General features: G+C 46.0%; 1 protein-coding gene across 1 annotated transcript in view; it reads left to right on the top strand.

Annotated features, from left to right (window-relative positions):
* Window positions 1-10,281: 10,281 nt before the first annotated feature.
* The window catches only part of Cnot1 (CCR4-NOT transcription complex, subunit 1), a 104,207-nt gene continuing 103,863 nt past the window's right edge, over window positions 10,282-10,625 (top strand). Inside the window, exon 1 of the mRNA XM_013012645.1 lies at window positions 10,282-10,366. The gene's annotated coding sequence lies outside the window, so the exon portion shown is untranslated. The remainder of the gene's footprint in view (window positions 10,367-10,625) is intronic.

Raw genomic sequence — 10,625 nt, 5'->3', positions numbered from 1 at the left:
GGTGCCAGTGGCTCATGCCTATAATTCTAGCTACTCAGGAGGCTGAGATCTGAGGATCACAGTTCAAAGCCAGCCGGGGCAGGAAAGTCTGTGAGACTCTTATCTACAATAAACCACCAGAAAAACAGAAGTGGTACTGTTGCTCAAGTAGTAGAGTGCTAGCCTTGAGCTGAAGCACTAAGAGACAGCGCCCAGGCCCAGAGTTCAATCCTCACAATGGACAAAAAAAAGAAAGAGAAAAAAAAGAAAAGGAATATTTTGGTTGGTACCTGTAATCCTAGCACTTGGGAGGATGGCCTGAGTCACATAGTAAAACTTCATCTCTTAGCTGGGCATGGGTGGCTTACAGTACTGTAATCCTAGCTACTCAGGAGGCTGAGATCTGAGGATTGCAGTTCAAAGCCAGCCGGAGCAGGAAAGCCCATAAGACTCTTATTTCCATTTAACTACCAGAAAACTGGAAGTGGCACTGTGGCTCCAAGAGGTAGAACACTAGCCTTAGCAGAAAAAGCTCAAGGACAGTACCCAGACCTTGACAAACTGATGTCAAAACAACAACAACAACAACAAATTCATCTCAAAAATAAAAAGCAAAAGCACAGGTTGGCAGCACTGGAGCACTTTCCTAGTATGTGTGAGGCCCTGCGTTCAATTCTAGTACAAAATAACACACACTCATGAATTTCCTGGCTTCCCAGGGGTCCACACCTCACATATTAGGGCCACCAAATGCCTGCCCAATATCTTCAGAATAACAGAGGGAAAAGTGAGGTTGACTGGAGGAGAAGTGACTTACCCAGCATGACACAGGAAGTTAGTGGCACAGCCTGGTTAGTCCTTGGTTTCTAAATTTCTCAGCCGGCTTTTTACAATGCGCCTCTCTGGGACATCCTCCCAGAGGACTAATACTGAAGTCCTGCCAAAGCCTTGGGCCTAATGGCTCAGAAACCTTGGAGCTAGGCGGTGGGAATGGCTGGAAGGAGGTATGAACCTGGAATTAGGCTGTGGGTGATGGCTTTGTAGGGAACAGAGTCTCAAAGTAGTCAAAATGACAGGAAACTGAAGTTACATCAGAAACTGAATCCCATTTTCATCTGAAAAAAAAAAATGGGATTGAAAAATAGGAACTATGGGTAAATAAGGCCAAGTATTTCTGTTCAAATTCTTCCCACATTTTTTTTAAAGTAATTATTGTTTTACTATCTTGGGAAATTTCCTTCTTTATTATCATTAAGGGGTTACAGCTCCATATAAGTCAGGTTAGGAGTACAATGCTTCTTGGGACAATGTTGCTTCTTCCTTTGTTTTCACCCATTTCCTTCCTCCTGTCCCTATTCACAAGTTGTATAGTTCATTTATTACCTAGTGTATATTGAATATAGTGACCCTTCTTCCTGTGTCCCCCTTGTCTGCTCCCTTGTCCACCCCTCCTCCCACTTTTTTTTTTTTTTGCCAGTCCTGGGGCTTGAACTTAGAGCCTTAGCACTGGGCACTGTTCCTGAGCTTCGTTTTGCTCAAGGCTAGCACTCTACCACTTGAGCTGCAGCACCACTTCTGGTTTTTTCTGTGATGTGGTGCTGAGGAATAGAACCCAGGGCTTCATGCATGCTAGGCAAGCACTCTACTGCTAAGCCATATTCCCAGCCATTTTTTTCCCTTCTTTTTCCAGTCCTGGGGCTTGAACTCTGGGCCTGGGAACTGTCCCTGAGCTCTTGTTACTCAAGCTAGTGCTCTGCCATTTGAGATATAGCTCCACTTCTGGCTTTTTGTGGTTGATTGGAGATAAGAGTTTCACATACTTTTCTGTTCAGGCTGGCTTTGAGCTGCAATCCTCATATCTCGGCTTCCCGAGTAGCTAGATTATAGTTTGAGCCACAGGTGCCAGGCTCTTCTTCTCACATTTTATAACACAGTTTAGAGAAATCTCAAAGTCTCAAAGGTCTGTCTTCTAAGTGTGCTTTGCTTACTCCCTAATCTGGAAAAAATAAGGCTTTTGTTTTCCGGCACTTACATTTCTCTCTCCAGGGTATTCTGGAAAGTTTTGTAAAAATTCTTCTAGAACTAGGACTTGTGGTTAATTGGGGCTTCAAAGGCTGAAAGTTTGAGGAAAGGGGCCAGATGAGTGATTAAGAGCTAACTTAATGGGGCTGGAGATGTGGCTTAATGGTAGCGTGTTTGCCTAGTATGCATGAAGCCCTGGGTTCAATTTCTCAGTACCACATAAACAGAAAAAGCCAGAAGTAGTTATGTGGCTCAAATGGTAGAGTGCTAGCCTTGAGCAAAAGAAGCTCAGAGACAGTGTCCAGGGCCTCATTTCAAGCCCCAGGACTGGCAAAAAAAAAGCTAACTTAAGAAACAAACAAACAAAAAAACTCTAATTTCTAAATATGATTGAATTCTGACACTGACTTGCTAAGCTAGAAGGTGATTCCGTGGATGTTTTACTCTGAAGGTCTCTAGTACAATAGCTTGTCTGGGTATAATTTCAACTGTTTTCTAGCAGAGGTAATCTCCACTTCCACAACCAATTTGTAAACATTCTCAGTCTTTCAGCTTTCTACTAGGGATTGGAGCTGCCCAGCATTCTGACACACAGTTGAACACTTTGATCTCCAGAGTGTTACTCTGCAAATCTTGCAGGTACTTAGCTGAGTCTCCATAGCACCTCAAATCCTGGGAGTGATTTTGATATAGCTCCAGCAGTGGGCACACAGGTCTCCTAGTGTGCTCTGTTTAAAGCGGCAAACCATCTTCCTGTCAAAAAAAAGGCTGAAGCGTGGTGAAAAGCAACTCAGTTTTATTACAACCTTTCATTTTGGGGGATCGAAATCTGAAACTAAAACTAGTCATAGAATTATGGAGTTGACCTTAGATGTTTGACTTCAATGAATCTCCCTCTCACACTCTCTTCCTCCCTCTTCTCTTCCCTCTTTTCCTCTCCCCTTCCTCTCTCTATCTCTCCTCAACTCTCCCCTCCCTTTCCCTCTCTTCTCTTTGCTTCTCATTTGACAGGGTCTCATATGTAGTTATCTAGACTCTCCTCAAGCCCTCAACCCCCCTCAGGTTTCAGCAGGAGTGCTGAGATTATAGTTGTAAAAATCCACACTCAGCCTAGTTTAGATATCTAGTTGGCTTTTATTATCAATTCGAGAATGGGTTAACACCTTAGCCCATAAAATAGCCTAAGTCTTCTGATGAACAGAGCAGAGGAAGTGGGTTTTATAGACAGAGAAGGCTGAGGGGAAAACAGAAGCAGAACAAAAACCAGATTGGTTCAAAGTTACTTTTGGAAAGTTAAAGCAGAAGGAACTTATACCTACTAAAACTTGCTGATTTGAGGATTTTGCTATACTTTTCTCTCTCTTTCTCTCAGACAATGCCAGATGTGGTGAGGGTACATGCCTGTAATCCTATAATCCCAGCACTTGAGAGTAAAAATATAAAATATGTTTTATTTTTAGAATTAAGTGCAGTAAACAACTCCAATCTTGTAAGTTTTCTTTCTTTTTTCTGCCCTCTCTTTCCTTTACCCTCCTCTCCCTTCCTCCCTCCCTCTCTTCCTTCCTTGCTTCCTTCCTTCCTCTCTTCCTTCCTTCCTCCCTCTCTTCCTTCCTTCCTGCATTTTACTGTGTAACCCAGGCTGGCCTCCAATATGTGATCCTCCTACCTCTGCATAGCTAGTGATGAAATTATGGTATGAACTATCACTTACTCAGGTCCTAGGTGCTGTCCCAGAGGTTTTTTGCTCAAGGCTAGTGCTCTTAACACTTGAGCCACAGCTCCACTTCTAGATTTTTTTGGTGATTAATTGGAGATAAGAATCTCACAGCTTTTTCCAGCCTGGGCTGAACTGTGAACCTCAGATCCTAACCTTTTGAAGAGCTAAGGTTATAGGCATTGGCCACTGGCATCCTGCTCTAATTTTGCCTTTTGACACAGGTTTTCAGCCTTCTCCTCCACTTCCTCCTCCTTCTTTAAAAATACATGCCTGTGGGTTTTTTCCCCTTCTCCCATTTTAGCATCAATTAGTTGTACAAGGGGTTTTTGTATATACATACAATGTACCTTGAGCAGGCTGCTCTCCCTCCATTATTCTTCCTCCATCTCCTTTCCTACTTTTATTTTTATTCATTTATTTATTTTTGCCAGTCCTCAGGCTTGAACTCAGGGCCTGGGCACTGTCCCTGAGCTTCTTTTGCTCAAGGCTAGCACTCTATCAGTTGACCCATAGAGCCACTTTGGCCTTTTAGTTTATGTGGTAATTTTTCTGTTTATATGGTACTGAGGAATCAAACCCAGGGCTTCATGCGTGCTAGGCAAGCACTCTACCACTAAGCCACATTCCCAGCCCCTTGGTTTTATTTTAGTATGGAACATTTCACAGATTTGCACGTCATCCTTACACAGGGCCTATGACCAATGGGCTGGTTCCTTTTGATTTACCCATTAGGAATCATGGGTAGGCGATAAGCTCTTCCACACTAGTCATTCTGGACTCTTGGTGGTTTTTTGTAATCCTTCATGGGTGGTGGCAGCAGATGGCCAGGAACAGTAGTAGGAGGTATCTTTTAGAGTTAGTTTATATTGGGCCTTGAATGCTGGGACTCCTTCTCTACAGCCCCAAATGTTAAATCTCCAGGGCCTTGGATGTCCATATCCACAGCCTTTGACAGTGCTAGAGTCCTGTAGTTTCTTTCTGGCCTTTAAAACCCCCCACCCCACCCCACCACCCCTCTCTATTTCTGCCACGTCTGGTTGTTTACCCTGGCTGCCACCACTGGTGCTACAGCTGCCAGGCAGTGCTGCCTCTGGTGCTGTCACTGCCACCCATGGAGGTGGTAACTGTTGTTGCCGCTTCTCCTTTCTTCACGTTACCAGGCAAGAAATGACTGAAATAAGGATACTGGGTCTAAGTATATCCTCTTGTCCTCAATGTCATCCTGGTGCCTTGGTGGGGGATGGGGGCTTTTCATGCAGTTCTGAAAAGCCTAGAGGTGAAATAGGCCATTCTTTGAATTACAGATGCATGGCGTTGTTTAACCCTAGGTAAATTCTGCTCCAGAGAATATGCAGCTGTGTCACGTTGTTTAGCCGCAGGAAAGTTCTCACCCCTGATGGTTTGCTTTGCTTTTGTATAACACTTTTGTTAGGCTTGTTAGGCCCCACCCTAATCTTGTGGCTTTTGCCTTTATAAGCTTGGTGCTAGCTACATTCAGGGCTGCGAGTTCTTAGCACTGGAATTCACTCGCAGTTGCCAGCTTTCTAATGAAGACTCCCAATTCGACCTCTCAAAATGTGACTTCTATGTATCTTGCCAACGAGTGCCCATATAACAAGACCCCTTGAGAGAAGACTTGTATTGGGCGTAATGTTGCAACACCAGGGTGTAGCACAGGAAGGCGGTCTCCTGGCTGACTCATAAAGTGGGTTGAAATCCCTAACCTATATAGCCAGAAAGGGAGTGTGAAGAGTGTTCATGGCAGTCCTCTCCTGCAAACGAAGGACTGTGTCATACCAGTCTTACCAGTCTTCTAGTGGGCCACCAAGGGAATGGCTCCCCTTGTGGTCTGGGTGGAAAAGGCCACAGAGTCATTTAGAATGTGCCAAGGCTTTTGATGTCAAAAAGTCTAGCACAAGTTGTTTGCTGAGACAGTGCCTTCAGGAGCCAGAGTTGCTGTTGTGGTTGGTTGTAGCTTCTTCAAGATGTGCAATTTCAAAGCAGCTTGTGCTGGCATCAGGTAATCCTTTGCTTAAAGAGCCAGGGCATCAGGGAAAGGTCAAACAACTGTCAGTGACCCAAAGTCTTATTTACAGGAAAATAAACATTAAAAGTATTGCTTACAGTAGAGGCTTATTATTAGCAAGGATTTAACAGTTTTTTGGTGGTGCTTTTGTTGTTGTTGTTGTTGTTGTTGTGGTTCATGGGGCTTGAACTCTGGGCCTGGGCACTGTCCCTGAGGTTTTCAACTCAAGGCTACTGTTCTACCACTTGAGCCTTAGCACCACTTCTGGTTTTCTGGTGGTTAATTGGAGATTGTCTCAGACTTTCCTGCCTGGAATGGCTTTGAACCATGATCCTCAGATCTCAGCTTCCAGAGTAGCTAGGATTACAGGCGTGAGCCACCCATGCCCAGCGATGTAACAGTTTTTAATAGTGCTCAGCGCTCTAACAATATTTACCTATTGCCCTAGCAACCCAGGGAGAAAGGATCCCTCTGATAAGCCATAGGGCCATTGTGTCATCTCTGTATCATTCTAATTTCAGTGCATATACTGCCAAAGGAGCCCTTTTCAACAGTTATTTGCTTATATGCCTCTCCTGTGTCAGGCACTGTTAGATGCTGGAATACTGCTATCAACAAGATCGAAGCTGTCATCCTTACTGTTTGTGGGGTGCCTGGCTTTCACATAGCTAGTTGAGAACACAATGCACATACTGAATGCTTGTTGAAAGACTTGGATCTCAAGCAAAGGTAGGCATCAAAAAGTGTTTTAAGCAGGGCACTGGTGGCTCACACCTGTAATCCTATCTACTAATTGGAGGATCAGCTCTTAGGATCATGGTTCAAAACCATCCTGGGCAGGGAAGTCCATGAAAGTCTAATCTCTAATTAACCAGAAAAAAGCTGGAAATGATTCTGTGGCTCAGGTAGTAGCGCACAAAAGAAGTTCAGGGACAGTGACCAGGCTGTGAGTTCAAGCCCCAGAACCAGCAAAAAAATAAATAAATAAAGGAATTACACTAAGTGAAAATAAGCCAGTCAGAAAAATACAAATACTGTATACTTCTTATTTGAGGTGCTTTTCTTTGATCAGACACAGGTATCTCTGTCACTGTGTGCATATGAGTGTTTCTGGTTACTGAACCCAAGTTCCTTGCACATAATTAGGCGAGTCTCTACCACTGAACTATATCCCCAGTTCCCCAGAACTCCTGATCAACTTGTCTCAACTTCCTGAAGAATGCAGTTATAGGTGAACATTATTATGCCCATCTATACGAGTTAAGTTAAAGTACTCTCAAACCCTTAAAAAAGAAAAAGAATTAGCCAGGTGCTGGTAGTTCACATCTGTAATCCCAGCTACTCAGCAGGCTGAGATCTGCCCATTGAAGCCAATCCAGGCAGGAAAGTCCATGAGATTTTTTTTTTTTTTTTTTTGACTGTCCTGGGACTTGAACTCAGAGCTTGGGTGCTGTCTCTGAACTGGAGCCACAACTCCATTTTTGACTTTATGGTAGTTAATTGGAGATAAGACTCTTAACAGATTTTTCTACCAGAGCTGGCTTCAAACTGCAATCCTCAGATCTCAGCCCATGAGAACAATTTCTTTCCCTTCCCTCCTCCCTCTCTCTTTGCCAGTCCTGGGGTTTGAACTCAAGACTTGGACACTGCCCTTGAGCTTCTTTTGCTCAAGACTAGCACTTTACCATTTGTGGTCACAGAGCAACTTCCTGCTCCCCCCTCCCCCCCCACCAGTTCCAGGGCTTTCACTCCGGGTCTGGGCACTATCCCTGAGCTTCTTTTGCTCAAGGCTAGAACTCTACCACTTGAGCCACAGTACCACTTTCGGCTTTTTCTGTTTATATGGTACTTAGGAATTGAACCCAGGGCTTCATGCATGCTTGGCAAACACTCTACCACTAAGCCACATTTCTCAACCATGTGAGACTTTTATCTCCAATAAACTACTCAAAAAGCTGGATGTGGCTCTGTGGCTCAAGTGGTATAGAGTGCTAGCCTTGAGCAGAAAGGCTCAGGAACAGTCCCAGGATCAAAAACACAAAACAAAAAGAATGGTTCATACTGGGGATGTGCCCTGCTGGTAGAGTGCTTGCCTAGCATGCATGAAGTCCTGGGTTTGAGTCCTCAGTACCACATAAACAGAAAAAGCTGGTAGTGGTGCTGTGGCTCAAGTGGTAGAGTACTAGCTTTGAGCAAAAGAGTGCCTAGGCACTGGCTCTGAGTTCAAGCCCCAGGACTGGCAAAAAAATAAATAAAAATTTTTAAAAAGGTGGTTGCCAGGGGTTTGAGCAGGGAGAAGTTGCAGTTGTTAATAGATACAATTTCAGTTTTGCAAGATGAAAAAAATTCTAGAGATCTTTCGTACAGGAAGTGTCTAGGGCTGGGAAGGGGGCTCAGTGGTAGAGCGCTTGCCTTGCATGCATGAGGCCCTGGGTTCGATTCCTCAGCACCACATAAGCAGAAAAAAAAAGCCGAAAGTGGCGCTGTGGCTCAAGTGGTAGAGCGCTAGTCTTGAGCTGAAATGCTGAGGGACAGTGCCCAGGCCCAGAGTTCAGGCCCATGATCCCCCCCCCCAAAAAAAAAAAGAATGTGTCTATAACTAACATTACTGTGTAATATGCTCTAAAATGGTTACAATAGTAAAATATATATGCTTTTATTTTATTTTTTTTGTCGGTTGTGGGCCTGAACTCTGGGCCTGGGCACTGTCCCTCAGCTCTTCAGCTCAAGGCTAGCCCTCTACCACTTGAGCCACAGCGCCACTTCCGGCTTTTTCTGCTTATGTGGTGCTGAAGAATCGAACCCAGGGCCTCATGCATGCAAGGCAAGCATTCTACCACTGTGCCACCTTCCCAGCCCCAATATATATGCTTTTAAAGCACAATTTATTTTTTTTTCAGATAGGGTGTAGCTATGTAGCCAAGGCTGGTATCCAAATACTGGGCTCAAGTGTTCTTCCTGCCTCACTTTCTCACACAATTGAGACTGCAAGTGAGTACCTAGCTCGATCACTCTTTCGCTCCTTCCTTCCTTTCCCCTTCCTTCTCTTTCATTCTTTCTTCTTTTCCTTTTCTTCCAGCTTGGGGCTTGAACTCAGGGCCTGAGCACTGAGCCTGAGCTGCCTTTGCTCAAGGCTGGCACTCTACCACTAGTCACAGCGCCACTTCTGGCTTTTTCTGTGTATGTGGTACTGAGGAATTGAACCCAGCTTCATGCATGCTAAGCAAGCAAGCACTCTACCACGAAGCCACATACCTAACCCTTAAACAATTTTTTTTTTTGCCAGTCCTGAGCTTGAACTCTGGGCCTGGGCACTGTCCCTCAGCTCTTCAGCTCAAGGCTAGCGCTCTACCACTTGAGCCACAGCACCACTTCTGGCCTTTTCTGCTTATGTGGTACTGAGGAATCAAACCCAGGGCCTCATGCATGCAAGGCAAGCACTCTACCACTGAGCCACCTTCCCAGCCCCTTAAACAATTTCTTTAAAAAAGTATTTTTAGGAACAAAGGTAGACAGCCAGGAGACAAGCTAATGAGCCTGGCCTGAGGATAGTCGTAAGGAGAGGATCGATTTTTTGTTTTCTTTTTAAAGTAAAATCTATTCAGTAAAATCGATTTTCTTTTTAAAGTAAAATCTGTTTTGGGAAAAGGTGTGACCATAAAATCCTACAAACTACTCTACTATAGAAAACATGATACGTCTTTTATCCTGCGCACTGGGGTTTTTTCATTCTGCAAAACAGAAGTGGAATAGGAAGTTCGTTTGATTCGAAAAAAGCGAGCTAGAACGAGGTGTGCGTCCTGGAGACTACATTCCCCATCATGCATTGCTCCTCGAGGACGCAGGCAACGGTACGCATTACTTTTGCGACTGGAATGGGCAGGATGTAAGACTACATATCCCAAGATGCAAAGATTTCCCAACAGTAGTTCGGCGCTGGGTTTTTTTTTCCGGCTAAGAGAGCGCGAGAGGAGGAGTGTTTCCACTGGGGATCCCCGCAATAAACCGGAAGACGGAAGAAAGTGGAGGGAACCTGCCTCATCCTAATTCAAAGCAGTTCCCGTACAGGCCGACAAGACATTACAGATTCCCGTCCCGGCTTTATTGTTTCCCAGAAGCAGTCACCAGCCCCCATTGGTCGAAGGCTTCGAAGTCCTCGAAGCCCCAAATCGAAGTTAACGGCGATTCCCCATTGGCCCTCGCCTTTTGCGCAAGCGCGCCGGGGTCCGACTCAGGTCCCGCGGGGCCGGCGAGAAGCCATTGGGCAAAGCCCGCCAACTTGGAGCTCGGATTGGTAGTTGCTAGCGGGAGCCTGGTTTCTTCCTCGACTTCTGCGGACGCTGATGTGTGATTGGTTAAAATCCGCGGGCGCCTGCCGGTGATTGGACAGGCGTCGAGGGTGGAGTGTGACCATTGGCTGGTGCTAGGGCCAACCCTCCTCGGCCAGACAGCGAATGATGAAATGGGAACGGGGAGGGGAAAGGCCGCGACGTGAGCGCGCGACCTCCGGCGCCATTTTGTAGAGAAACAAGCGGAGTTAACCGAAGAGGGGGATTGTGGAGAACCAGAGTCCGAAGGACCCAGGAGTTTCCCTGTGTCCAGCGCAGCCGGAACCGCCTGAGGTCAGCGGGGCTGGGGGTTTGCTGGTGGTGTCAGCCACGGAACGCGAGTGCGGGTGAGGGAAGGGTCGGGGCGGGGGGGTTTGAGCTGGGGCCATTGGGAGCGTTTTTCAGAGCTCCGGGGGGAAACGAGGGGCAGCTGGGACGGGGAAGTGGAGCGAGGCGGGAGAGGCCGACTCCGGTCGTATGTCTCGCGAGGGGCTCTGGGTCCGGAGGAGGCTTGGGCAGAGCGGAGCGCTGGGAGCGGGTGAGCCCCGCGGTG

The sequence above is a fragment of the Dipodomys ordii genome, unplaced genomic scaffold, assembly GCF_000151885.1.
Source record: "Dipodomys ordii isolate 6190 unplaced genomic scaffold, Dord_2.0 Scaffold18, whole genome shotgun sequence".
Classification (NCBI taxonomy): Eukaryota; Metazoa; Chordata; class Mammalia; order Rodentia; family Heteromyidae; genus Dipodomys; species Dipodomys ordii.
This window is presented reverse-complemented; position numbering and strand designations above follow the sequence as displayed.